The sequence below is a fragment of the Leptodactylus fuscus genome, chromosome 5, assembly GCF_031893055.1.
Source record: "Leptodactylus fuscus isolate aLepFus1 chromosome 5, aLepFus1.hap2, whole genome shotgun sequence".
Lineage (NCBI taxonomy): Eukaryota > Metazoa > Chordata > Amphibia > Anura > Leptodactylidae > Leptodactylus > Leptodactylus fuscus.
The window spans coordinates 11898765-11911948 of record NC_134269.1 but is presented as its reverse complement, the minus strand read 5'-3'; the positions used below and the strand labels follow the sequence as shown (position 1 = coordinate 11911948).

Below are 13184 nucleotides of genomic sequence, written 5' to 3'. Positions count from 1 at the left end.
GCATTTGGACATTCAGTATTGGCATCAGCTTGCCAGGATCACCCGCCCTAGGGTAAAGCGATACTTGCTAAATCCCCAGTTGTGCTGCTGTTGGGCGTAGGGGGAACGAAAGATTGTGAATGACAATCTGTTTTCCCTTAGCCCAAACAGCAGCACAAGGCTCCCTCCCTATGCTGTATTTGTACTATTTGTTTGTACTATGTCATATTACTCCTGTTAAATAGATGTCTATTTTTTACTTGCTACTAACACAAAGGGGAGTTGGTCCTCTGACCTCTTATAGGGGTTGATTGCTGTTAGGTAATTAAATATTCCACCTGTCCTAACAGCTCATAGGGGCAGGATTACCCCCCCAGTTGTGCTGCTGTTTGGGCTAAGGGAAAACAGATTGTCATTCACAATCTTTCGTTCCTGGCTGTCACATGATATAACACCCCCTGCCCTGTACCTAAAGGTAAAAAGTATTTGGCCCGTACGGGGATCGAACCCGCGACCTTGGCGTTATTAGCACCACGCTCTAACCAACTGAGCTAACCGGCCATGTGTTGGTGTCAAAATCACCAGCTACTAGCTCAGGATCAATTCAGCCTGGAGAACTAGAAGAAGAACCACCGGGACTACAATCTCTGGCACCTCCATATGACGGAACTCTAGTGATATTTGTTTCATTACCACTTACCATTGTTACTAAATAAGACAACATTTTATATTAGAGAACATGTTATATATTGTCCCAGAAAGAGACTCAACGAAGAAAAGGATGACCCCGACGTAATTTGAACACGCAACCTTCTGATCTGGAGTCAGACGCACTACCATTGCGCCACGAGGTCAGGCAATAACACAAGTCTTTCTTTTGTGAAATGCTAATATTCTAAAAGTGAGTCCTGACCATTCTCCATGGAGCCAATCTATGGTAAGTAGGAAGTACTCTAGAGACCTGTAGTAGAGAGAGAGGTCAGGGGCGGATCCAGGGCCGGGCGAGCCGGGCAACCGCCCGGGGCCCCGCGGCGCGGCCGGGACTTAACAAAATGGTCCCAGTTGGCATGTCCCGATTCCAACTGAGCTAAGCGTTAAAGCAGGAGCTGACAGCTCCTGCTTTAAACGCCTATGTATTCAGCTCCTCGGAGGTAGGACGCCGAGGAGCTGAATACATAGGCGTTTAAAGCAGGAGCTGTCACAGCTCAGCTCCTGCTTTAACGCTGAGCTCCGGCATTTGTAGCCGTGATGTGATGACGTCACATCGCGGCTACAATATGTGTATGAGGGAGAGAGCTGCGGGGGAACGAGGAATGGTGTGTGTGTGTGTGTGTGTGTGTGTGTGTGTGTGTGTGAGAACGGCATAACACTGGGGCAGATGGAGGGGGAGAACGGCATGGCACTGGGGCAGATGGAGAGGGAGAACGGCATGACACTGGGGCAGATGGAGGGGGAGAGAATAGCATGACACTGGGGCAGATGGAGGGGGAGAGAATAGCATGACACTGGGGCAGATGGAGGGGGAGAACGGCATGGCACTGGGGCAGATAGAGGGGGAGAGAATAGCATGACACTGGGGCAGATGGAGGGGGGAGAACGGCATGACACTGGGGCAGATGGAGGGGGAGAGAACAGCATGACACTGGGGTAGATGAAGGGGGGAGAATGGCATGACACTGGGGCACATGAAGGGGGGAGAACGGCATGACACTGGGGCAAATGAAGGGGGGAGAACGGCATGACATTGGGGCAGATGAAGGGGGGATGGCATGACACTGGGGCAGATGAAGGGGGGGAGAATGGCATGACATTGGGGCAGATGAAGGGGGGAGAACGGCATGACACTGGGGCAGATGAAGGGGGGAGAACGGCATGACACGGGGCAGAGACGGGGGGAAATGAAACTGTGGGCAGATAAAGGGGGAGAATGGCATGAAACTGGGGACAGAGATAGAGGGGGGGACATGAAACTAGGGGTAGATGAAGGGTGTATATGAAAATGGGGGAGAGATGGAGGGGGGACATATAATTTACGGGTGACTGTAGGAGGATTATACTGTGTGGAAACACATGAAAATTTAATGAGAATGGGTGGAGTCAACATAAAAGTGGGCGGGGCCTAATTTGCTGTGGCGCGCGAAGTCAATGGTGACTTCTCTCTTCTTATTCTACTGGACCTCTCTGCAGCTTTTGACACTGTTGACCATCATCTCCTCCTCACTATGCTCCGCTCAGTTGGCCTCAACGACACTGCGCTCTCCTGGTTCTCCTCTTATCTCTCAGACCGCACTTTCAGTGTATCATTCGCGGGCTCTGTTTCTTCCCCTCTTTCCCTTGCTGTTGGGGTTCCTCAGGGCTCGGTCCTCGGCCCCCTGCTCTTTTCTCTCTACACAGCCCCCATTGGACAAACCATCACCAGATTTGGCTTCAGGTACCATCTTTATGCTGATGACACCCAATTATACACATCTTCCCGGGACATCACCCCTGCACTCATACAGAACACCAGTGACTGTCTCTCTGCTGTCTCTAATATCATGTCCTCACTCTATCTGAAACTAAATCTCTCCAAGACTGAACTACTACCAGGGTCGGACTGGCCCGCCGGAGCACCCGACTATACTGCCAATCATTTTAGCATAGGCAGGGGCCCGATCATCAATGGGGTGGATCGGGTGGTTAGGGGCCCGATTGGGCCCCTGACATTTCAATCGGGCCCCTGCCCATGTCAGAGGAGGATTAGGGGAGGTGCTTAGGACGCCTCCCCTAATCCTAAGAACCAGCGCAAGGAGAGCTACCGATCTCCTTGCGCTTGTTCAGCCATCTACGTATCAGCGTAGGCGGCGTCATCACGCCGTCTACGCTGATACACAGACGTCTGAGAGAAGAGGATGCGGCAGCAGCGGGAGAAGCAGCGCGCGGTCGGACGGTAAGTATAATAACTTTTTTTTGTTTTATAATAGGCCGCTGCCTGCTGGAGTATCTAACAGCAGGCAGCGGCCTATTTACCAACCTGGACCTGCTCACTGCCGCCCCCGCTTCCCCTTGTACTTTAGGCCGCGGCGGGCGGTAGTGAGTACTAGGCCCGGGCCAGGCCGCGATCCCACTGCCGCTAATATTATACTCAGGGGTCTTTTCAGACCCCCGAGTAAAATAATTGGGGCCCCAGGGGAGGTGAGAGAACATAATAAACACTGTTACTCACCTCTCCGGGATCCGGTGTTACTCCTAGCTGGCTTCGGGGCTATATGGTAATGCCCAGACGTCACGTTATCTGGAATAATACCATATAGGCCTGAAGCCTGTTCTAGCAGTAACATATAGGCCCGAAGCCTGTGGTAGTAGTAATAACCTGTTACTGCGAGCACAGGCTTTGGGCCTGTATGGTAACAGGTTGTTACTGCTACCACAGGCTTTGGGCCTATATGTTACTGCTAGCACAGGCTTTGGGCCTATATGTTACTGCTAGCACAGGCTTTGGGCCTATATGGTAATATCCCAGACCACGTGACGTCTGACACATTACCATATAGGCCCAAAGCCTGCTAGGAGTAAAATCGGATCCCGGCGAGGTGAGTAACAGTGTTTATTATGTTCCCTCACCTCCCCTGGGGCTCCGATTATTATACTCAGGGTCTGAAAAGACCCCCGAGTATAATAATAGTTCATGGGTGTGCAACTGTGGGGCATAATAGAGCTTGAAGGGTCCACTGTGGCCCCTGCAACCTCTATTATGCCCCACAGTCTATTGTTCCACTGTGGGTTGGATGTGTGGAGAAGTGAGGAGTCAAAGATGTCTTGTGTTTCAAACTTTACAGAGCCAAGTCACAGCTGGAAGAAGTGGTCATGGCGGTCCAAAGGGAAGAGACGGGAAATGTGGGAAGACGTCTCCTGTGAGTATTACTGCATTGTATTTATTGTAATGTTGTGATTTATTGTAATGGTACTGCTAGCACCCCCAATCCCCCGCTGTCTGAGGTGGACAATCGAAAGATGCCCCCAAATCTTTCAATTACTACAACTCCCAGCAGCTCCAGATGCCCTGGAACTGTTGAGAGTTGTAGTCCACCCACCCCATAGATGATGTCCCACTCTATTGTTATGCTGGTGCCCTTTTCTAGAGCTCCAGCATAACAATATCCAAGTTTCAGAAACGCTGAGGACTTAGGATATGTTCACACATCAGTATGCCATCCGTCCGTTTGAATTCAGTTTGACACTTCAAAACGGACTGATACACATACTGATCTCTACTCTGTTTACAATTGCTACTTTTAATCCCCTTATCTGTCCTCTAGGGTCGGAGAGCGTTTGCTATCAGTATACAATCAGTATGTGCATCAGTCCGTTTTGAAGTGTCAAACTGAATTCAAACGGACGGATGGCATACTGATGTGTGAACATACCCTTATCTGCCTGACAATGCCTGAAAATGGCTGACACCTGGCGGACTTCATTATGTTAATGAGGTCTGCCACTGTCTGGGTGTAACCGCCATTTTGATAGTCCACCTCTCCGTCATTCTGGTCCCATTGTGGACCTGTATGACGGAGAGCTTGCCACTGTTGTGAACCTAGCATAAGGCTATGGCTACACTATAACTTCTGTCATACAACCAAAGAACCAAAGATGTGTCGCCCTGTGATTCTTTCACTCATGTTAGTGAATGGAGTCACATTGCAACCTGAGGGACCCAATGCGACTCCATTCACTAATGTGAAAGAGTCCCAAAGGGACACTGCGATCTTTGGTTGCATGACAGAAGTAGTAGTGTAGCCATAGCTGTTTTGCACACTGTATTGTGCGTGAAAATGTACTTTAAATGTGTATAATGGCAAAAACTGGACGGGCGATATTACATATAGCAGTAGGGTGGGCCCCTGGAAATAATCCCACTGGTGGGCCCTAGGCACCCCAGTCCGACCCTGACTACTACTGTTTCCACCATCTAATAGATCTGTCCCTGATATATCCATTGCAGTCTCAGGCCTTACTATAACTCCCAGGCAGCAGGCCCGCTGCCTCGGGGTCATATTTGACGCAGACCTTTCCTTCACCCCTCATATTGAATCACTCGCACGTTCATGTCACTTCCACCTCAAAAACATCTCCAGAATACGCCCTTTCCTTACCAGAGATACACTAAAGACACTTATTGTCTCTCTGATTCATTCTCGCCTTGACTACTGTAACTCCTTACTAATCGGTCTTCCCCTCACTAAACTCTCCCCTCTACAATCTATTCTGAATGCAGCGGCCAGGCTCATCTACCAGGCTAGACGCTACAGCTAGCCTGGATTACTGATTGTTTTGTAAGGAACTTGTGTGTAAGCTAGCAGTAAGCCATGATGAAGGAACCAGTAAGGTTCTGAAACGCGTAGCTAAACTATCTCTGTACGCCAAGTGTACTTACCTGTGATGCTTATATTTCTTTTAATGCAACAATAAAAGTAAATTTTTACCTACTGGAGACGCTGGATATCCTTACCTTTTTGCTGTCGCTACAGCGATGCCTCTGGTCTGTGCCGGTCGCTACACTGGCTGCCTATTCATTATAGAATAAAATATAAAGTTCTCCCCCTCCCCCACAAGGCTCTCCATAATGCCGCACCTCCCTACATTTCTCCCTCATCTCTGTCTACCGCCCAACCCGTGCTCTTCGTTCACTCAATGACCTAACACTTACATCCTCTATTATCAGAACCTCCCACGCTCGTATACAAGACTTCTCCCGAGCTGCACCACTTCTCTGGAATGCTCTACCCCGGACAATCAGATTAACTCCCAATTTCTACAGTTTCAAACGCAAACTAAAGACGCATCTTTTCAGACAGGCCTATCACAATGTCTAACATAAACCCTTAACCCTCCTCTGTCTCCGCTCCCACATTTCCCTACATGATATGATGTCATCTCATGCTAGCTCCATAGGTCCAAGCTCCATCCACATGTTAAAGGACACGACTGCACTGTTGTTGCAATGTTGGCGCTATAGAAATAAAATATATTATTATTATTATCACAGAAATATTTGTAGCATTTCTATTTCCTATCATATTACTATTATATTGTGTATTATATGATTTTCATCAATTATGTTACATAATAAAACTCTATTTTGAGCATTACAGAAACAGATGAAATTAAAGGAAACTGAAAAACTAAATGTTTAAAATAAAAATTAGTAAAAAAACCCAAAAATTCTAGATGCATTGGCCGGGAATCGAACCCGGGCCTCCCGCGTGGCAGGCGAGAATTCTACCACTGAACCACCAATGCTTCTCTGAGTTGTGCAAAAGAGGCTTAGGTGGCTTAGGAGAGTGTGGGCGGGTACAGGGTGGGGAAAGGTGAGTGTTGCACTCACCTTTCCCCTTCCTTTACTCGCTCACAGTCTCCTAAGCCCCGCCTACTCCCAGCATCAGTAACAATAGCCTAGGGAGGCAGGGGGGGGGGAGGGGGTGGCGCTCTGTCGGCGTCTGAATAAGAAAGAAGAGGATAGAGAACGACGGCCCGGAACTCCGGTGAGCAGCAGCGGTTATGTGCAGGTAAATTACCTGCACAGTTGAGCCATCGGGATCAGAATTCCATTCTCGATCATTTTTAGGCGGGATAGGAACCCGATCGCGATCCTGAAATTTACTCAATCGGAATCTGATGTTTTCCGATTCCTATTTCTTATCTGAGTGATTTCAGTCCATCCTCTGTAGAAAAGCAGACTAGTTTACAATGCAGTCTATGGAGAGGGGACGGGGGAGGAAAAGATGGAGAGAGACAGAGATATGAGACCATCTACAATCATTTCTGTCATGAGAAGGCAGAATAGCAATTCCTGATAACCCAGCTGTGTTGTGAAGGAAAACTGTCTCTCTATAGTGCAGATGTCTCTTTGATTTGAGGTCTTCTCCTCTCCATAGACTTCTATTGTACAGACTTGGTCACTGGTAGAAAGAGGCAAATAATTGAAGATTTCGGCACTTTTTTAAAAATAAACTATATTACAAAGTTTGTTCCTTTCACTTGAACTATTGATTTATGGAAAATAAACACAAATTTACTTAAACTTTAAAAGAACTCTACCACCTCTTTAGGGATATTCAGCTGCCAGAGGGCCCAGGACATTAGGGGTCCAGCGACAGCCGCTACCGCTGAGTTTTGGTTTGTTTTTTAAATAGGCCGTCACCGGCGGGCCCTGTTTACATACCGATTCTGGTTCCTGCCCACAGCCGCCTGGAGACCCCTGAGTATAATGATCGGAGGCCCAGGAGAGGTAAGAGAACATAAAAAACACTGTTACTTACCTCTACGGGCTACAGGCAGGCTTCGGGCCTACTTGAGTGACGCCCCTGACGTCGTGATGCAGATCCAGGTCACGTGACGTGCCATACGTCATTGAAGATGGCCGATATCAACAGGGATCACATCGGAGCCATGGATAGGTAAGTAAGGGCTAGTTCACACGGGGGCAAGGAAGCGGATTTTGACAGCGGATTTCGCCTCAAAATCCGCCTCCATACAATGGTGGTCTATGGAGACCACTAGCGTTCTTTTTGCTGCCCTTTCCTCAGGCAGCTTCTGCCTCGCAGCAGCAACCTCCGGAGTTGGCCCATTCATTTGAGCTAACTCCCGAGGGGGAAGCCGCGACCGCGATGGTTGTGGCAGGCAGCTTTTGACCCGAGAGTGACGTGGCTCCCCGCGTCACTCTCAGTGCCAAAATCCGCCCCACCGCCCCCATTTGAACGAGCCCTAACAGTGTTTTTTATGTATGTATCCTCCCCTGGGTCCCTGATTATTATTATACTCTGAGGTCTGGATAGTGGAGGTAGGTACTCAAAGTCCCGATTGGGGAAGGGCCCTCGACCTTCACAAGATGGCAGCTGGTAGGCCTATGTCCTATATGTGGACACAGATAGAGGTTGAATACAAATGTGGCGCTATCATTGTGCTCCATTATTCAGCCTTCAGCTAGTGATGTCTGCGGCAGGGAGCCCAACGAGCGCCAAACCCAGGTATTATTACAGCCGGAACCTGCAGGTCCGTGGGAACAGGGTAAGGTGAGTATTCTTTGTTTTTTTTTTAACAGGGCCCCCTAATGTATGAATACGACCCTGTATGCCTCCTTCTTTTTCCACAAGAGTCCAGAGTAGCCGCGCCTGTTCATCTACTCGAAGGACCCATGGTCTTGGGGTTGATAAGGGTGGTCCTCGATCTCCAGTCTAATACTCACTGGCTAGGTTACCCTTTCAAGGCTAAATCTCATTTATTTCCTAATTTTCATCAAATAGAGTTTTTGTAAATATATATATTGATGTAAGTAAATATACATTTTTTGTAAAGTAAGTTAGACGTTAGGCGGGAGGCTGTTTAGCGCAGTGTAAAAGTATCATTGTATCCCAGATATCACCTTTAATGTAGTCTAAGACGGTTCATCAATGGGTAACAGGTGCAAATTCCCAGGTCATGGGAGGTAGCGTGGCCGAGCGGTCTAAGGCGCTGGATTTAGGCTCCAGTCTCTCTGGAGGCGTGGGTTCGAATCCCACCGCTGCCAACTCTTTGCACTTTCCTTCCTCGCTGTCACTGGTGACTTTTATAGTGTTTATAGTGTTATAGTATAGTGTCCTGAAAAGAGATCTGTAACTTGTGAGTTTTTTATGGTTTGTCACTAACAAAAACTAAAATCCTTTATCAAACTCTTTGACCACTAACACTTCACCACAAGTATCAAAAGTGGCAAAAAATAAGTCCACGTGGTAATATTACACTCGTGTTATTGTGTGTATGGTCAGATATAGTTGGTTTCACTATAAGACCTCAGTGAGAACACATTATACCCAGAAACAGGCAGAAAAAATTAAAGGACCCAAAAACAAAAAGTTCCAGGTCCCACAGAGATTTGAACTCGGATCTCTGGATTCAGAGTGCTAACCATTACACCATGGAACCAACCTATAGGGCCTGGTGTTTGGATATCTCTAGTAAAGGGAAGGTGAGTGCAATGGATACAGCCACATGCAAATATTACAAATTCCTAAAACGTCAACAACAAAAATTGATTTTCACTATGAGTGATTTGTATTCAGAAGACAGACCAGCAGGTGGCGGTATTACTCTATGGTTCCAACCCCTGATCATATAAAGACTTTCAGGAGGAGACTGGAGTCAGTGTTTTACATTTAGAAGAGGACTATGGTCAGCACACAGGCCGAAGCCCCCTTTCCTGGCTGTCACATGATATAACGCCCACTGCACTGTACATAAAGGTAAAAACAATTTGGCCCGTACGGGGATCAAACCCGCGACCTTGGCATTATTAGCACCACACTCTAACCAACTGACCTAACCGGCCATGTATTGGTACCAAAATCACCAGCTATTTGCCAAAAAAATAAATTCAGCCTGGACAACTAGAAGAGTAACCACTAGGACTGCAATCTCTGGCACCTCCATATGATGGAACTCTAGTGATATTGGTTTCATTACGACTTACCATTGTTACTAAATAAGACAACATTTTACATACCTCCTAACCGTCCCGATTTCCGCGGGACAGTCACGATTTGGGTGACATGTCCCGCGGTCCCGGTTGGAGGGAGGTATGTCCCGATTTCAACTCAGATCTGTGTCCAGAGGACGCAGATCTGAGTTGAACACATATGCGGCTGAAGCAAGGAGCTGACCTGTGTCAGCTCCTCGCTTCGCCGCTGCCGCCGGTCTCGCTGACACATATGCGGCCGGTCTCGCAGACACACATGCGGCTGAAGCGAGGAGCTGTCAGCGAGACCGGCGGGAGCGGGAAAGCGAGGAGCTGACACAGGTCAGCTCCTCACTTCAGCCGCATATATGTCAGGGAGAGAGGCGCGCAGAGAGCGGCGAGGGAGTGGAGGAGAAGGTAAGTTTAATGTGGAGGTGGAACATGAAACTGGGGGCAGATGAAGGAGAGGACGGCATGACACTGGGGGCAGATGAAGGAGAGGACGGCATGACACTGGGGGCAGAGATGGAGAGTACGGCATGACACTGGGGGCAGAGATGTGGGGACATGAATCTGGGGGCAGAGATGGGGGAAATGAATCTGGGGGCAGAGATGGAGGGAACATGAATCTGGGGGCAGAGATGGAGGGAACATGAATCTGGGGGCAGAGATGGAGAGGACATGAATCTGGGGGCAGAGATGGAAGGGACATGAATCTGGGGGCAGAGATGGAGGGGACATAAATCTGGGGGCAGAGATGGAGGGACATGAATCTGGGGGCAGAGATGGAGAGGACATGAATCTGGGGGCAGAGATGGAAGGGACATGAATCTGGGGGCAGAGATGGAGGGGACATAAATCTGGGGGCAGAGATGGAGGGGACATGAAACTGGGGGCAGATTAAGGGTGTATACGAAACTGGGGGAGAGATAGAGGGGGGACATAATTTACAGGTGACTGTAGGAGGATTATACAGTGTGCGGGCACATGAAAAATTAATGAGTGGGTGGAGTCAACACAAAAGTGGACGGGGCTAAATCTTCCTCTTTCAGTTCTTCAAAAGTTGGGAGGTATGCATTTTATATTAGAGAACATGTTATACTGTATATTGTCCCAGAAAGAGACTCGACAAAGAAAAGGATGACCCCGACGTGATTTGAACACGCAACCTTCTGATCTGGAGTCAGACGCGCTACCGTTGCGCCACGAGGTCAGCTGACAACACAAATCCTTCTTTTGTGAAATGCTAATATTCAAAAAGTGAGTCCTGACCATTCTCCATGGAACCAATCTATGGTAAGTGGGAAGTACTCTAGAGACCTGTAGTAAAGAGAGAGGTTATGGTCATATCATGGTCAGGTGTGGACAACTTCTTAGGTACATTCTCCTACAGGTTACATGGACACTGGCCTCTGGTCCAGCCTCAGGCCAAGCATAGGCTACAAGAACAATGAAACTTATTTCAGGATACCTTAGGGTGATGGCCTCAACATCAGCTACCAATCAGGTCTACATCCAGGTCTACATCCAGGGTACCTACTTATATGGAGGACACTTTTTGATAGCTTCAAGTCTCCCCTTAGACTAGAAGAATGTAGGCCCAGCAGGGGGCGTCTCCACCATATGGAGAGTCAGACATGGAACAAAGGTGAATCCTAGAAGTGCCTCCTCCAGTCTCCACAGGTGGTCATCACCATTCACTAAGGTGTAGCTGGTCAAATCAAATCAAACAAGCTTTATTGGCACGTCCGAATAGATATTTGGCATTGCCAAAGCTAGTAAAGGGGGGGGGGAGTTGGATTCGGGTGGGTGAGTGGTGAGTATGGGGGGTGGTTTGGGGTATAACAGTCCGTGGAGTCTCATCTTCCTCTTGTTTGGTGACAGCTGGACACGTATTGGGCAGCGATCTCCACAGTGGCCTCTTCTTCTCCCGGTAGGATGTAGAGTCTGGGATGTGGGCAGAGAGTCTTTGGTAGTAGACGACCCTCAGAGCTGAGTATTTGGTGCAGTGTAGCAGGAAGTGGGTCTCGTCTTCTAGGGCCCCCTTTTCACAGTGCTGGCACAGACTGTTCTACTGTTCTCCCGTGGCTTGTACGTTTGCCTGTGTCACCCCGTCTCCATCTCCAGGTTCTGGGCGCTCAGTCTGTACTGGCTCAGGGTCTGTCTGTGTTTGGGGTGGCGTATTCCCTCCAGGTAGGTGGCCATGGTACATGGTCAATGTACCGCTCTCTGTTTGTCTCTGTGGTCGCCTTTATTTGAGCCTTGGTTATCATCTGTTGGTGTTTTTGGTGGTTGGCTGTTGTTTGGTTGGGGGGTGTCGGGTTTACTCAGGTGGCTTAGCCAGGCTTGCTGGTGGTAGGAGTCGGGGTTGTTCCCCTGGATGTGTGCCTGGAAAGCTAGCACCCTCTTCTGTATGGTGAGCCACAGGGGGAGTCTGCCCTGTTGGCCATATTGGAGTTGCGGTGGACATGGAGCAGGTATTTGCAGAACTCCAAGTGGAAGTTCTCTGTTGGGCTAGAGTCCCATTTTGGCTGGTCTGGGTACGTGGCTGAGCCCCAAACCTCACTGCCATAGAGAAGGATCGGGGATGACTGCGTCGAATATCTTCTGCCAGACCCTCACCGGTGGTTTGAGGTGGTACAGTTGTCTTCTGATGGTGTAGAAGGTTCTGCAGGTTTTTCCTTTCAGGGTTTCTATTGCTGCTTTGAAGCTTCCTGATTGGCTGAGCTCCAGCCCCAGGTAAGTGTAGTGATTGGTTTTCTCCAGTATGGAGCCGTTCAGTGTTAATTGTGGGGTGGGAGCTTTGTTGTGGCCCTTCTTCTGAAATACCATGACTTTGGTCTTCTTCTGGTTGATGGGTAGGGCCCATGTGGTGCTGAATTTTTCCAGCACTGACAGGCTTTCTTGGAGGTCTTTCTCGGTGGGGGCCAGGAGTAGCAGGTCGTCGGCGTATAGCAGGAACTTCACCTCCCGGTCGTTCAGGGTGAGGCCTGGGGTTGGTGAGGCCTCCAGGGCTGTAGCCAGTTCATTGATGTAGATGTTGAAGAGCGTTGGGCTCAGGCTACAGCCTTGTCTGACCCCTCGGGCCTGTTGGAAGTATGCGGTCCTTTTCCCATTCACCTTCACACTGCATTGGTTTCCGGTGTAGGAGCTCTTGATGACGTCGTACGTTCTTTCTCCTATTCCACTCTCTAGGAGTTTCAGGAGCAGGCTTGGGTGCCATACTGAATCAAACGCCTTCTTAAAATCTACGAAGCAGGTGAATATCTTTCCTCTTCTGGTGTTGTGGACGTGGGTCTTGATGAGGCTGTGCAGGGTGTAGATATGGTCTGTGGTGCGGTGGTTTGGCATGAACCCTACTTAGCTCTTGCTGAGGACCCCGTGTTGTGTGAGGAAGGTGAGGATTCTGTTATTGATGATGCTGTCACTATAAGACCTCAGTGAGAACACATTATACCCAGAAACAAAAGTAAAAAAGTTAAAGGTCCCACCGAGATTTGAACTCGGATCGCTGGATTTAGAGTCCAGAGTGCTAACCATTACACCATGGAACCAACCTGAAGACCATTAGGTTTGGATATCTCTACTAAGGGGGAGGGGAGTGCAATGGATATAGCCAAATGCAAATATTACCTGTACCTAAAGGTAAAAAGTATCTGGCGCTCGAACCCGCGACCTTGGTGTTATTAGCACCACACTCAAACTAACTGAGCTAACTGGCCATGTATTGGTGTCA

General features: G+C 48.7%; 5 non-coding genes across 5 annotated transcripts; 1 reads left to right on the top strand and 4 right to left on the bottom strand.

The window, feature by feature from the left end:
* Positions 1 to 466: 466 nt before the first annotated feature.
* On the bottom strand, positions 467 to 540 carry TRNAI-AAU (transfer RNA isoleucine (anticodon AAU)). The gene has a single exon. It is a non-coding gene; the product is annotated as a tRNA-Ile (tRNA).
* Positions 541 to 761: 221 nt separating this feature from the next.
* On the bottom strand, positions 762 to 833 carry TRNAW-CCA (transfer RNA tryptophan (anticodon CCA)). Its single transcript has one exon. It is a non-coding gene; the product is annotated as a tRNA-Trp (tRNA).
* Positions 834 to 6187: 5354 nt separating this feature from the next.
* On the bottom strand, positions 6188 to 6258 carry TRNAG-GCC (transfer RNA glycine (anticodon GCC)). Its single transcript has one exon. It is a non-coding gene; the product is annotated as a tRNA-Gly (tRNA).
* Positions 6259 to 8442: 2184 nt separating this feature from the next.
* Positions 8443 to 8524, top strand: TRNAL-UAG (transfer RNA leucine (anticodon UAG)). Its single transcript has one exon. It is a non-coding gene; the product is annotated as a tRNA-Leu (tRNA).
* Positions 8525 to 10589: 2065 nt separating this feature from the next.
* On the bottom strand, positions 10590 to 10661 carry TRNAW-CCA (transfer RNA tryptophan (anticodon CCA)). The gene has a single exon. It is a non-coding gene; the product is annotated as a tRNA-Trp (tRNA).
* Between the last annotated feature and the right edge of the window lie 2523 nt (positions 10662 to 13184).